We start from the raw sequence: 15498 nt of genomic DNA, 5'->3' as shown, positions 1-15498 counted from the left end.
CTGTAGAGTCCTAGTTATCGGTGTGAAGCGCACCACATCTATAATTAGGAGGGTGCAACATTTAGGAATTCTTTCACTTCTTTCATACTCACTTTGTGCGATAGAGCGTATCTCTATAAAAGTCTCTTTCTAACTCGTGCTTACACGTAATCGATTTTGAGCTAGCCTATGGTCGAGAGTGCCTTCATGAGGCGTTCCTTTTCTCGTGAGCTAAGAGAAGCAAAGAGATGGTTGCTGACATGAGGAGCAGGATGAGTTTATTCGTAGTTGGGTTGACTCGTCTGTCATGTAAGGAAAGTAAGGCAGTCATGTTACTAGCTGACATGGGCATAGCAAGGCTGATGATCCATGTGCAACAAGTTGAGGAGGACAAGATGAAGGATAGAGAAGGGTTTAAGAATAAGAGGGCTAAGGCATCAGGGAATGAATCCGGGTTGCAAAAAAGTAATGTGAACTGGTCTTCTTTCCAACATAAGCAGAAATGACCTGCTCCATCATCTGCTAGTGCACCTGCACCAAGGAATAAATGTGAGTACAATAGTCAAAAATCTCAGAACTTCAGAGTTAGACCTGCATATTCGCAAGGTAGTAAGGCACAAGGGGATACTAAGACTCCTACATGTGCTAAGTGTGGTAAGATCACTCAGGGATATGTTGTGATGGCTCCACTGGTTGTTTCAAGTGTGGTTAGAATGGGAATGTTATGAGAGAGTGTCTTAAGAGCAGATAGAGTAATGGTAATGGGGGCAATAGAGCCCAGTCTTCTTCAGTTGCTCTACCAGATAGAGCTGCATCTAGATGAGCTACTTCAAGGGTAGGCGGAGAAGGAAACTATCTTTATGCTATCGCTAGTCACCGAGAGCAAGAGGATTCGCCAGATGTTGTCACTGGTATGATCCAAGTCTTCAATTTTGATGTTCTTCCTGAGCAACTTCTTAAGCCTTCAGTGTTTCTACACCTGATTGTGAGTCTATTCTAGCAGAAAGAGTCTATCGTGATTGTTTTGTTTCCGTAAATCACAAGAGTACCATGGCTGATTTAGTTGAGTTAGACATGGTAGAGTTTGATGTCATTCTAGGTATGGACTGGCTTCATGCTTGTTATGCATCAATAGATTGTAGAACTCGAGTAGTCAAGTTCCAGTTTCCAGTGAGTCAGTTATAGAGTGGAAGAGCAGTTCAGCAGTGCCTACGGGTCGTCTTATTTCGTACCTTAAGGAAAGAAAGTTAGTTCCCTAGGGGTATGTCTATCACTTAGTCCGAGTTAATGACTCTAGTGTTGAGATACCTCTTATTCAGTCAGTTTTAGTAGTAAAAGAGTTTCCAGAAGTCATTCCAGATGATCTTCCCGGTGTCCCTCATGAGATAGAAATAAACTTTGGTATAGATACTATTCATGACACTCGTCCTATATCTATTCCACTATACAGAATGGCACCAACAGAGTTAAAAGAGTTGAAGGAGCAGTTAAAAGATCTCCTTGATAAGGGTTTCATTCGACCAAGTGTCTCATCTTGGGGTGCTCCGGTCTTATTTGTGAGAAAGAAAGATGGTTCCCTTAGGATATGTATAGATTACTGTCAGTTGAACAAGGTTACAATCAAGAATAAGTATCATCTTCCGAGAATTGATGATCTGTTCGATCAGCTTCAGGGTGCTTCTTGTTTTTCTAAGATAGACCTCAGATCTGGCTACCATCAGTTGATAGTAAGGGAATGTGATATTCCCAAGACAACATTCAGGACCCGTTATGGTCACTATGAGTTTCGAGTCATGTTGTTCAGTTTAACCAATGCACCTGCATCGTTCATAGACCTTATGAATAAAGTATTCAAACTTTACTTAGATATGTTTGTTATCGTATTCATTGATGACATTCTCAGAATAGTTCTCCAGACTTTAAATGATAAAGAATTATATGCCAAGTTCTCTAAGTGTGAGTTTTGGCTTGAGTCTGTGGCATTCTTGGGCCACATAGTTTTCGGTGATGGAATTAAAGTTGATACTCAAAAAATAGAAGTAGTGCAGAATTGGCCTAGACCCACATCTCCAACTGCAATTAGGAGTTTCTTGGGTTGGCTGGATATTATATAAGGTTTGTCGAGGGATTTTCATCTATTTCATCTCCTTTGACCAAGCTGACTCAGAAAACAATGAAGTTTCAATGGTCTGAAGCTTGTGAGAAAAGCTTTCAGGAATTAAAAAGAGGTTGACTACTGCCCAGTTTTGACATTACTAGAAGGTACGCAAGGCTTTGTTGTATATTGTGATGCGTCTAGAGTTGGTTTTGGTTGTGTACTTATGCAGAATGGCAAAGTTATAGCTTATGCCTCCACACAGTTGAAGATTCATGAGAAGAATTACCCAACCCATGACTTAGAGTTGGCTGCTGTAGTATTTGCTTTGAAAATATGGAGTCATTATCTTTACGGTGTTCATGTGGATGTGTTCACCGATCACAAGAGCCTTCAGTATGTGTTTAATCAGAAAGAGCTTAATCTCAGACAAAGGAGGTGGTTAGAATTACTCGAGGATTATGACATGAGTATTCTTTATCACCCATGTAAGGCTAATGTTGGTGTTGATGCCTTGAGTAGATTATCTATGGGTAGTACCGCCTATTTTGAGGAAGATAAGAAAGAGTTAGCAAAAGAGGTGCATAGACTTGCACGGCTGGGAGTTCGACTAATGGATTCCATGGAAAGAGGATTAGTGGTAATGAATGGGGCTGAATCATCATAAGTGTCAGAAGTAAAAGATTAGCAAGACCAAGATCCTTTATTGCTTGAATTAAAGGTAAGTATTCATAAGCAAAAAATGATGGCTTTTGAACAAGGGGGAGATGGTGTTTTGAGGTATCAATTTTAAAAGGAGTGGGAACAATTACTTTGTAACTGTTCCAATGTATACTGTTTTTCCCTTTTAAAATAGGGGTTGAACACTTTTCAGAGAATGTGAGTGAAGAACACAAAACAGAAAAATAAAGGAAGAAAAAAAAAAGAAATAGAAATCTTCTTCACTAATATTAACTAAAAATTTAACATTCAGTTTTTGGAAACATAACTTTGATTCCTTGAGACTCAAAGTTAGACTTGGAGCAACCTTTCACAAGACTTCATTATCATTCTGCTGTTGTTAACAGGTACACATTCTCGTTCCTGTTACAAAATTCTTACAATGGCATCAGAGCCTAGTTAATTGCATTATATTCAAATAATATAATTGTTCACGGCTTGAACTCACATGTTTGTTGTTTGAAAGTGTTAGTATCTAATGTAGATCTAATACTCCTTCAATTTTTTGGGAATCAAATCTGTTGTTATAAATTGGTTGTTTGAACGTGGAGAAAATATACTAAATTTTTTGTTCAAAAGAATGAACAGATATGGTGAAGAAGAAGAAGAAATAGAAATAGCCTAATTTCTACGGGATATAAATTAAAATGACTTTGCTAAAAATAAAGAAGTGACTAGTCATTTATATAAATAAATAAATAAAAAGGTTGTCCTTTACCAATCAGAATTCTCCTTTTTTTTGGTTGTAGTACTATAGTAGTACAACTCTTCCTTTTTTAAAGAAAAAAAAGAGGAAGAAACATGTAGGGCCACTATGAAAAAAATAAAATAATTGATTATGTTGTACTTGTTATGAGAAAGAAATAGTACTCCTTTTTTGTTGACTGAGTCAACGTGAATTTTTATTATTATTATAATTTAATTGATTTTGTTGTACTTGTTCTGAAAAGGTAGTAGTATTCTCTAATTTTTGTTTGTTGAATGAGTCAACATGGGATTTAATTATTATTTTTTAAAATAATTATTATATTTTTTTAAAAGGATTAATACATTACTAAAAATGGTTGGTACTTTATAAATAACCATATGTTCATATATGTGTGGAAATATATTATGGTTTTGAAAAATAATTAAATTGATCATGTAATAATTCTCATAGAAGTAATTTCTTTTTTATATATATAAATCTTTTTGTCTTCTACCAGAAATTTGTGACATATGTTGTCACATTAAATGGTATTTAACCATATTCCTGATTTTTTATTTCCATTTCAGATATGGCTGAACGGAAACATGCTCAAATTACTCCAAGTGGGAGTGGTATTAATAGAGGAGAAAAAGAAATGGTAGAAGGATGCGACACAAAAGGATCAAAATAGAAAATGATTCAGATTCAGAGTCAGAAGTCATAAGAAATGACTCAAGGTGTAACGACCTTCCCGTCGTTATAGAAAAACCAACGAGGGAAAATTTTGGGCCAGAAAACTTTTTGTAATAACTTGGAATTTCCCAACCTAGTCCAGATTTGGATGAAATCAGAGTCAGTAAGGTCTAGGAATATTTGGTAACAATTGAGTGGTCTAATTATGATTCTGATCAGATGAGTGGATAGCTAAGACGTTAAGGAACCCGTACGACTTTATGGAATTGAATTCCGGCGAGTAAAACTTCTGGAATTGATCTTGGCTTTTACCGGTAGTTTCTGAGTATCATGGGATGAAGGTGTGTTGTGAAATGGGAGTTTGGAATTCTCAAATCGACTCACTGGTTCCGTGCAAGCTGCCGTGGAGGAATTATTCCCGCCAGGGTGGGGCCGCTGTAGCGGGGTGAGGACCATTGTGGCGGGACAGTCGCGATTTAAGTAAAAAATAAACCCCAAAACCATTTTATTCTGCAAGTTTCGACCTTGAGAGCTAGGAGACGACCCAGGTGCTTTCTTGACAGTTTTCCACCATTCTTGAGGCTAAAGGTTTTAACTCCCCGAATCCATTTTCTATCTGAATAATGTAAATTCGTGCGTGATTATCGATGAGAGAGAGTTTTAATCTAGAAAATATGGTGAAAAAAGCCCTAATCTGGATATGGAGATCAAGGGTTTGATCTAGGGTTGATAATTATTAATTAGAATCCAAGTAATTGGGTCTTGTTTATTGATCCTCATATTATTATGATTGTTTGTAGACCAAGAACAAGCAGAAAGAATCCGTAAAGGGAAGAATCAAGTTTCTTAGGGGATTCAAGCTTTGTTCGAGGTAGGTGATGGTTGTGATATCATGTTGTGTGATGTATGTTTGTTCTTGCTTCATTATAATACGTGTATGTATGTGAATGTTGCATTATTGATCACACTATTCATAAATGAGGATGATTGAATAATTGTTTGCCATGAAATCATGACTTGATTGTATGATTATGAGAAAATACTTGTGATTGTGATTGTGACCTGTTGAATGTATCGGGTGTGGCATTCCGACACATTAACTTGGATCGATTGCCACGTTCCGGCATAAATATGTGATCGGTTGCCATGTTTCGGGATAAACATTGGATCGGGTACCATGAACTGGTATACTAATAGTTTGGGTTTGGGTTTGGGTTCCATGAGAGAACCATTGACTTGAAATAATTGTATATCTTGAAAATTGTGAAATGCTTTGTTGTTCGTAAGTGATGTTGATATTGTATATGTTCGGTGTATGCATGTTATTATTATGTTATAATAGCTTATGTATGTTGCAGTTAGTGGGATAGCCGTGTGATCCTACCAGTACACAGTGGTTGTGTACTGATACTGCACCTGCTCTTTCTTTGTTGAGTACAGGGCATCTTTCGGCGGCTATTGACATACCTCATTTAGAAGATCAATCACCGTTTTGACGATTCGAATTGGTATCTAATCTCTTTCACTCTTTTTTCTAAAGATGGTTAACACTAGGTTCAACGGCGTCAAGACAGTAGCTCCCGTCTATGCTCCAGCTGAGGAATCTGCAATAAGAGGTAACGGTCGAGGCAGGGGTAGATGAAGAGCTTGGGGTAGAGGCCGAGGAAGAGTGGCACCTAATAGGGTTGGAGCACCGGTTGGAGATGCTCCCATAAATGAATCCCCTCATGCGCACCATAAAGAGGTAGAGGAGAATGTTGGACAAGAGGAAGAGGTACATGCTGATACTACAGGTATTCCTCCCTTAGACCAAGTGTTAGCTCAATAGATCATGCCATTCTTGAAAGGATTGGTTGGTCCTGGAGTGTTTTCCTTTGTTCAAGTAACTCAAGCTTCCGCCAATCCCCCTATTGCTATCACTGTCCCCAAGGTGGATGGAACTGTAGGTAATGATGCTTTCTTCCGTCCTTTGTTGGGTCCTGTTATGACTGATAATGAGCACGAGATGTTGACTAAGTTCTTGAAGTTGAAACCGCATGTGTTCCATGGTTTTGAGAGTGAGAACGCATATGAGTTCATTTTATATTGCTATGAGAGGCTTTATAATTTGGGAATTGTCTATCAGCATGGAGTTGAGTTTGTGACTTTTCAACTTCAATGAGAGGCTAGGTAGTGGTGGAGAGCTTATGTGGAATGTAGATCTTCAAATTTTCCTCCACTCACTTGGACCCAATTTCATGCACTGTTCTTGGAGAAGTATGTGCCTCGAACTTTGAGAGATCGTAAGAAGGATGAGTTCATGGCTTTGGAGCAAGGTGGTATGTCTGTGGCTGCTTATGAGGCCAAGTTCCATGCCTTGTCTATATATGCTACGCAATTGGTGACTACTGAGAAAGAGAGGATCCGTCTATTTGTTAAGGGATGAAACTCTGAGTTATAAGTATTGTATGTTCACATGACCTTTGCAGGAAAAAGCTTCAATAAGGTAACGGATTTTCTAAAGAAAGTATAGGGGCTGAAGCGAGACGATCAGGCTAAGACATTGGCTAAGAAAGCCAAGACTTCAAGCAACTTTCAGGGTTCTTACTCTAGAGGTTCGAGAAGGCCGACTTTGGCAACCTGACTAATTTATTCTGTTATGCCCGCTTCTACAGGTAATTACTCCAGAACTCCACCTTAGAATTTGATTCAAGATAGCCAGGGAGCCGCACCTTCGGTGGGTATCATGTCATCTTTTGATCGTACATGTTACAACTGTGGAAAAACTGGGTATATGAAGAGAGATTGTCCCCACCCGCACATGTTGGATTTATGCAGTAGTAGTCTAGAGCAGTGGTACCTGCGGGAAATGGTAATAATTGTCAAGGGCGTCCACAAGGTGGGCGAGGAGGAAATCAGCAAGGCCACAGAGGTAGGGGAAATGGTAACGCAGGCAGAGGTGCAATACAGCCAAGCAGGGAAGTCGCCCGTCATGATGACAAGGCTTAATTTTATGCCTTTTCAAGCAAGACCGAGGCAGAGGCGTTTGACGCACTGATCACATGTACTATTCTTGTTAGTGACCGGATGGCTAATGTGTTATTTGATTCGGGTTCTACTTATTCTTATGTATCCGTGCGATTTGCCTCAAAATTTGCTATGATTTGTGATATACTTGATGCCCCCATCTATGTTTCTACCCCAGTTGGAGAGTTTGTCATAGTCACCCATGTCTATCGTGTTTGTCCTATCTTGTTTATGGGTTTTTAGACTTGGGCTGATTTGGTGATTTTGGATACGATTGACTTTGATATAATCTTAGGCATGACTTGGTTGTCCCCCTATTATGTTGTGCTTAATTGTAATACTAAGTATGTGACTCTAGAAATTTCGGGAAGGGAAAAGTTAGAGTGGGAAGGGGTGTACAAGCCTAAGCAAGCTCAGATCATATCCTCCATTCATTCTAGGAAACTGGTAGGGCGGGGTTATTTTGCTTATTTGGCTCATATTCGGGATGTTGATGTTGAGTCTCCATCTATTGAGTCTATTCCTGTGGTGTCAAAATTTAGAGAAGTGTTTCCTACTGATTTGTCTGGTATGCCTCCGGATAGAGATATAGATTTCTACATATATTTGGAACCTGGTACCCGCCCCATTTCTATCCCTCCATATCGTATGGCTCCGGCGGAATTAAGAGAGCTTAAGTCTCAAATCCAAGAACTTCTTGATAAAGGTTTTATCCGTCCTAGTGCTTCATCATGGAGTGCCCCAGTTTTGTTTGTTAAGAAAAAAAATTGTAGTATGAGGATGTGTATAGATTATCAAAAATTGAATAGGGTCACCATCGGAATAAGTATCCATTGCCTCGAATATATGATCTTTTTGACCAATTGCAAGGTGCGTCAGTCTTCTCTAAGATTGATTTAAGGTCTGGTTACCATCAATTGAAAATTAGGCCTAAGGATGTGCCCAAGACAGTGTTTAGAACCCGATATGGGCACTATGAGTTTCTAGTTATGTCATTTGGATTGACAAATGCGCCTGCAACTTTCATGAGTTTGATGAATGGTGTGTTCAAACCATTTCTTGATTCATTTGTTATAGTCTTTATTGATGATATTTTGGTTTATTCGAAAAGTGAGAAAGAGCATGCCGACCATCTTCATATTTTTCTGGGTGTTCTTGGGAAACAAAAGTTGTATGCGAAATTTTCTAAGTGTGAATTTTGGTTGATTCAGTTGCCTTTTTGGGGCATGTAGTTTTGGAAGAAGAGGTAATGGTAGATCCTCAAAAGATTGAAGCGGTTAAGAATTGGGTTCAACCTAGCTCTGTGACTGAAGTTAGGAGTTTGTGCAGGACGCTAGCTACTATCGTCGATTTGTGAAGAACTTTACTTCTATAGCCACGCACTTGACAAATTTGACCAAATAGGAGATACCATTTGAATGGACTGAAAAATGTGAGGAGAGCTTTCAGAAGCTCAAGACTCTTTTGACCACCGCACATATTCTAGCACTACCAGTTGAAGGTAAGGATTTTGTAGTTTATTGTGATGTTTCACATTTGGGTTTGGGTGCTGTGTTAATGCAGGATAAGAATGTTATAGCTTATGCATCGCGACAATTGAAGGTGCATAAGAGGAATTATTCAACGCATGATTTGGAGTTAGCAGCGGTAGTGTTTGCTCTTAAGATCTGGCGTCATTATCTTTATAGTGTCAAGTGTGAGATATTTAATGATCATCGCAGTATACAACATGTATTCACCCAAAAGGATTTGAACTTGAGACAGAGAAGGTGGATGGAGTTACTTAAGGATTATGATGTCATTATTCAACACCATCCGGAAAAGGCTAATGTGGTGGTAGACACTTTGAGTCAAAAAGTGGTGATTATGGGTAGTTTATCTCGCTTGAGTGTAACTAAGAGACCTTTGGCTAAGGAAATCCAGACCTTGGAGTCTAAATTCATGCAGTTGGGCATCTTAGAAAAAGGTGGGGTGTTAGCGAGCATTGAGGTTAGGGCCATATTCATTGAGGAGATCAAGGCCAAACAATTTGAGGATAAAAATTTAAATGAGATTAAAAAGAAGATTGTGATCGGTAAGACATAAGAGACCACTCTTGATGCGGAAGGTGTACTCAGTTTATAAGGAAGGGTATGTGTCCATCGAGTTGATGACTTGATCCAAAAATTATTAACAGAATCCCATGGTTCGCGATATTCCATTCATTCGGGTGTGACCAAGATGTACCGAGATTCGAAGCGAATTTATTGGTGGTCCGGCATGAAGAAAGATATAGCGGAGTTCGTGGGTAAGTGTCAAAATTGGCAACAAGTAAAGTATGAACATCAAAGGCCTGCAGGTTTGCTTCAGAGAATGCCAATTTCGAAATGAAAGTGGGAAATGATAGCCATGGATTTTGTGGTTGGTCTTCCCAAGACTTTGGGGAAGTTTGATTTTATTTGGGTAGTGGTTGACAGATTGACTAAGTCAGCCCATTTTATTCCGGTAAGAATAGATTATAATGCTGAACAATTGGCTAAGGTTTATGTGAAAGAGATAGTGAGGTTGCATGGGGCGCCCCTTTCTATCATCTCAGACCATGGTACTCAACTCACATCTAAGTTTTGGAGGAATTTACATGATGAATTGGGCACACACCTCACTTGGGCAGTCAGAGAGGACTATTCAAGTGTTAGAAGACATGTTGAGGGCATGTATGATTGATTTTGGAGGACATTGGGATAAGTTCCTACCGTTGTGTGAGTTCTCTTATAATAATAGTTATCACTCCAACATTGATATGGCACCATTTGAGGCACTTTATGGGAGGGGATATAGATCACCCATAGGATGGGTTGAGGTTGGTTATGTGAAACCTTTGGGGGTTGATTTAGTGAAGGATGCTCAAGATAAAGTGAAGAGCATCCAAGCTAAACTTTTAGCGGCCCAGAGTAGACAAAAAAGAGTATGCAGATCATAAGATATAAGATATGACATTTCAGACTAGTGAGAAAGTTCTTCTTAAAGTATCACCCATGAAAGGAGTGATGAGATTTGGCAAGAAGGGCAAGCTTAGTCCTCGTTACATTGGTCCCTTTGAGGTTCTTGATTTTGTAGGGCCAGTGGCTTATAGATTGGCCTTACCTCCCAACCTATCGGGAGCCCATCCAGTATTTCATGTATCCATGTTGAAGAGATATCACAGTGACGGGGATTACATCATAAAATGGGACTCAGTTGTGTTAGACAAAGACCTCCAGTATGAGGAGGAACCAGTTGCAATTCTTGATCATGATGTGTGTAAGCTAAGGACCAAGGATATTAAGTCCGTGAAAGTTCAGTGGAAGCATCGTCCAGTTGAGGAAGCTACTTGGGAAACCGAGAAGGACATGCAAGAGAAGTATCCCAGTTGTTCGTCGATTCAGGTACTACTCCACTCTTACTTTAGCCTATTTTTCCTAAGTTTGTCACTCGAGGACGAGTGATGGGTAAATTGGTATCTATTGTAATGACATGTTCCCGTCGTTATAGAAAAACAAACAGGGAAAAATTTTGGGCCGCAAAACTTTTTCGTATTAACTTCGAATTTCCCAACCTAGTCTAGATTTGGATGAAATCGGAGTCAGTAAGGTCTAGGGAAATCTGGTAACAATTAGGTGGTCTAATTATGATTCTGATCACATGAGTGGATAGCTAAGGCGTTAAGAACCCGTATGACTTTACAGAATTAAATTCGGGCAAGTAGAACTTCTGGAATTGATCTTGGCGTGAATGGGTAGTTTCTGAGTGTCATGGGATGAAGGTGTGTTCTGAAATGGGAGTTTGGAATTCTCAAATCAACTCACTGGTTCCGTGCGAGCTGCCGTGGCAGAATTATTCCCGCTAAGGTGGGGCCGCTGTAGTGGGGTGAGGATTGTTGTGGCGGGACAGTCACGATTTAAGTCGGAAATAAACCCTAAAATCATTTCATTCTGCAAGTTTCGACCTTGAGATCTAGGAGACGACCCCAGGTACTTTCTTGACAGTTTTCCACCATTCTTGAGGCTAAAAGTAAGGATTTAACTCCCTGAATCTATTTTTTGATCTGTAGAATGTAAATTCATGTGTGATTATCGATGGGGGGGTTTTAATCTGGAAATTATGGTGGAAAAAGCCCTAATCTGAGTATGGGGATCAAGGGTTTGATCTAGGGTTGATAATTATTGATTAGAATCCGAGTAATTGGGTCTTTTTTATTGATCCTCGTATTATTATGATTGTTTGTAGACCACGAACAAGCGGAAAGAATCCAGAAAAGGAAGAATCTAGCTTCCTACGTGATTCAAGTTTTGTTCGAGGTCGGTAATGGTTGTGATTTCATGTTGTGTGATGTATGTTTGTTCTTGCTTCATTATAATACATGTATGTATGCAAATGTTGCATTATTGATCACACTATTCATAAATGAGGATGATTGAATAATTGTTTGCCATGAAATCATGACTTGATTGTGTGATTATCAGAAAATACTTGTGATTGTGATTGTGACCTGTTGAATGTATCGGGTGTTGCATTCCGACACATTAACTTGGATCGGTTGCCACGTTTCGGCATAAATATGTGATCGGTTGCCATGTTTCGGGATAAACATTGGATCGGGTACCACAAACTGTTACACTAACAGTTTGGGTTTGGGTTCCATGAGAGGACCATTGACTTGACATAATTGTATATCTTGAAAATTGTGAAATGCTTTGTTGTTCATAAGTGATGTTGATATTGTATATGTTCAGTGTATGCATGTTATTATTATGTTATAATAGCTTATGTATGTTGCACTTAGTGGGATAGCCGTGTGATCCTACCAGTATACTGTGGTTGTGTACTGATAATGTACTTGCTCTTTCTTTGTTGAGTATAGGGCATCTTCCGGTGGCTATTGACAGACCTCGTTTAGAAGATCAGTGACCGTTTCGAACTCAAGGGTGAGCTAGTTCTTCCCGGATGCCATGAGTTCTCTTTCGTTTAAGTCCACATTTTCGGACTTAAACTTTCTAGTTAGTTATTCCTGTATTAGTTTGGGGATTGTACCTCTTCTTGTTTAGACTTATGGTTGAACTTTAGATGATTTGGTACATTGACTTTCAGGTTCTAGATGTTATTCCACATTTGTTTTGATTAAACTTTTGATTTGGAGTTTATGGGAACTCCCTATTTCTTTTCATTAACATCTAAACCTGCTTCTGTATCTTTAAATGTCTTAGTTTTTTGTTAAGTTGCTTAGTTTGGGTTTTAGTAGTGTGGGTGTCAATCACGATGGTCTGGGTCATCACACAAGGATACTGCAAAATTTGAACATAGATAAAAGAGCATGTAAAAGAGAAAGAAAAAGATTATTTGAAGAGTTCAAAAATATCAAAATGAATTTGTTTGACCAATTACCTTCTTTCCTCGAGAGATTTTGGATGAAAATTAATCAAAGTTATGACTATTACATCTATGCTGAGGACTACGTTGGATTAGATATTCTGTATAATTCCTTAACAGATTATTGGCAGAAGGAACTAGCAAACATCTATTATGATTTTGGTCTTAACGAACCATTATGGAGGTTCACAGTGAATCTTGAAGCTAGATGGCCAGCGTGATCACATAGAATCATAGTCTAGTATACCAATATTTATTTTGATTTTGCATATTATGTGATGAACACCTTTGTTTATGTTTTAATATGAAAATATATGTTTTATCCTATTCTGGATTAGGTGTGTTGTTATTATTTTATGCATTATCATATGGTGTTAATTATTAGATATGTAAATCCTTGCAATTATGGCCTAAAATATATTAGGATACACATTAAGAAATTAATGTCAAATTTTGATTAAACATTTAATTTGTAGATGGTGATTGGATGTTTACGTGTCTTTTCGATTTTACATTAAATATGAAACCTTTATGAGAATTAATTTGCTTAAATGTGTATGTCACATGCAAAATTGATTTAGAATTCTCGCCTGATTATATCTCAATACAGACATGGCATCAAAAAGTATCATTGTTGACTTAAACAAAGGTGAAAAACTTAACGGTGACAATTACGACATCTGGAGTTGTAAAATATGGTATGTACTGGAATAGCAAAATGCTCTGAAAGGTATAAATCATGTTTTGAATCAACCAGAAAAGGGTAATATTGCACAACACATAAGGGAACTTGAAGCTTACAAAGCTTGGAAAAAGGCTAACTCCACTGCACGTGGAATAATAGTTAGTTCTGTAGTTGATGACCTCATACGTGAATGTGAGGAAGTTCTTAATGCTCATGCTATGTGGTCACATATGCGAGGAACGTATGGGGGTACGTTTGTAACCCGCCTCCAATAGTTGACTATCAAATTAGACACTTACAAAAAGCATCATGATCAGAATATCAAACAACACCTGAGGGTGATGTCAAACATGATAGCTCAACTCAAGAGTGCTCGTCATGTTCTTTCAGATGAGCAATAAGTTCAGGCAATGATTCGATCTCTTCCCAATAATTGGGAACATTTAAAGGTTAACTTGACCCATAATGATAGCATCAAAACTTTTTCCGATGTTGCACGCCATATTGAACTTGAAGATGAGCGCCTTGGTGCTGCTAAAGCTTCTTCTAATGACTTTGTGTCAGAGTCAAGTGGTACAAAATCTTCAGGCTTCAAGCGCAAGAAAAATTAGAAAAGAAATGGGAAAGACAAAGAGACTAGGGAAGGACCCTCTAAGAAAAAGAAGAAGCCAAACTCCAAAAAAAGGAAAACGGTTTTTCAAAAAGAGAGACAAGAGTAAAATGAAGTGCTACAATTGCCAAAAATCGGGGAATTTTGCTCGTGAATGTACCGAGCCCAAAAAGGTAGCATTTCTAAACACATCTCTAAGTGTTGTATATGTTTCTAGCACTTCGTTACTAATTGAATCTTATACTATGTGGATTGTAGACTCAGGATCCACCGACCACGTGAGTTAAGATAGAGAGGCGTTTGTGGAGTTTCATCTAAATCAAGGTGGATCTACGTAGGAAATAATGATAGGCTTGAATTCAAAGGTATAGGCACTTGCAAAGTGGACTTGTATGGTGGTCATTGATGAGTCTACGATTTGGACTGATTTAGGGCTTTATTTGGATAGATTTTGTGTCCTCAAATGCTTGTTTTGTGCCAATAACTGATATAAAACCCTTGATTACCAGGTATTTGAATTGAGGAACAAAGCATGGACACTAACTTGCAAAAAAGGAACGAAACAAGCTGAAAGAGCGAAGAAATGAAGGCCTGGTGATCGCCAAGTCCCTTTGGCGAGTTGCCTAATGACCTTTGACCGCCTAAAGTTCAGTGTACTAAGCCTTGAAGGAGAAAATCAATTTGGCGATAGAAAGGAGAAGTCGGCGTGTCGCCGAGTGGTTATGCGATGCAGTGTTAGATCACCCAAAGTTACAGAACTTGAGGATGCTGAAGGCCAAAGCAGAAAGGCGATGAACTTGGCCAAAGGGCGGATCACCAAGTTGATCAACGATCCCGACTTATTGCGCTGAATGGTCCTTCGCAACATATTTTTGGCTACTATAAATACATTTTCAAACATTAATCTTAGGACCTTTTATCATAATCTTAGAAAAAAACTAGAATTTCAGTTTTGAACTCTGAGTATTGAGACTAAATTTTTCCTTATCTTTGAAGAATTGAAGTTTTCCATTTTTGAGAAATTGGAAGTGGGTATTTGAGATTCTTCAACTTGGACCTTTGTAAAGATGAAATTAATCTTACCAAATTGATGGAAACACAATTTGGCAATGATTTCTATATTTTTATGATGTCTAGATAAAACCTCAATTCTTGGGATGTGATTATGGGTTGATTTAGCTTGTGGGTATTGCTAATTGTTAGTTTAAATGTTGTTTAGAAGTGATTTTATTCAGTAATTATGGTTTAATTTAAAGGGTTGTAGTTGCAAATGCAACTCTACCTGCGTATTTTTGGCTTTCTCGAGAGAGAGGTTTTAAAACCAAGATTATTGAATTGATGGTCTGCGGGTATTGGGTTGTCATGGGTTCAGCTTGAGAGAGTGAATCATAAACCTTTTTCCACACATTCAGCTCGAGAAAGTGAATGGACTAAAGTGAAGGTTGTTCTTATTTGCATGCTTGTTAGTTTTCGAGAGAAACCAACTTGATTTGGGGTAATTTGTTTCAGAGAAAGTTTATCCCCACTAAAGTGTAGCTTATTCATTGATTTACAACTATTTACTAAGAGTTGCAATCACCTATTTATATATATTAGCCTATAATCCAATCACATCCCAAGAACCCATCTCATTATTT

At 38.3% G+C, this 15498-nt stretch overlaps 1 pseudogene; it reads left to right on the top strand.

Moving 5' to 3' along the window:
• The first annotated feature begins 323 nt into the window (after positions 1–323).
• LOC125833803 (uncharacterized) lies at positions 324–13862 on the top strand (annotated as a pseudogene).
• The last annotated feature ends 1636 nt before the right edge of the window (positions 13863–15498 follow it).

This window comes from Solanum verrucosum, unplaced genomic scaffold (genome assembly GCF_900185275.1).
Source record: "Solanum verrucosum unplaced genomic scaffold, falcon-dt-bn FXZP01000107.1, whole genome shotgun sequence".
In the NCBI taxonomy this organism is placed as follows: Eukaryota; Viridiplantae; Streptophyta; class Magnoliopsida; order Solanales; family Solanaceae; genus Solanum; species Solanum verrucosum.
Note: the sequence above shows the minus strand (reverse complement) of the source record. Positions and strands in the feature narration are given on the sequence as shown.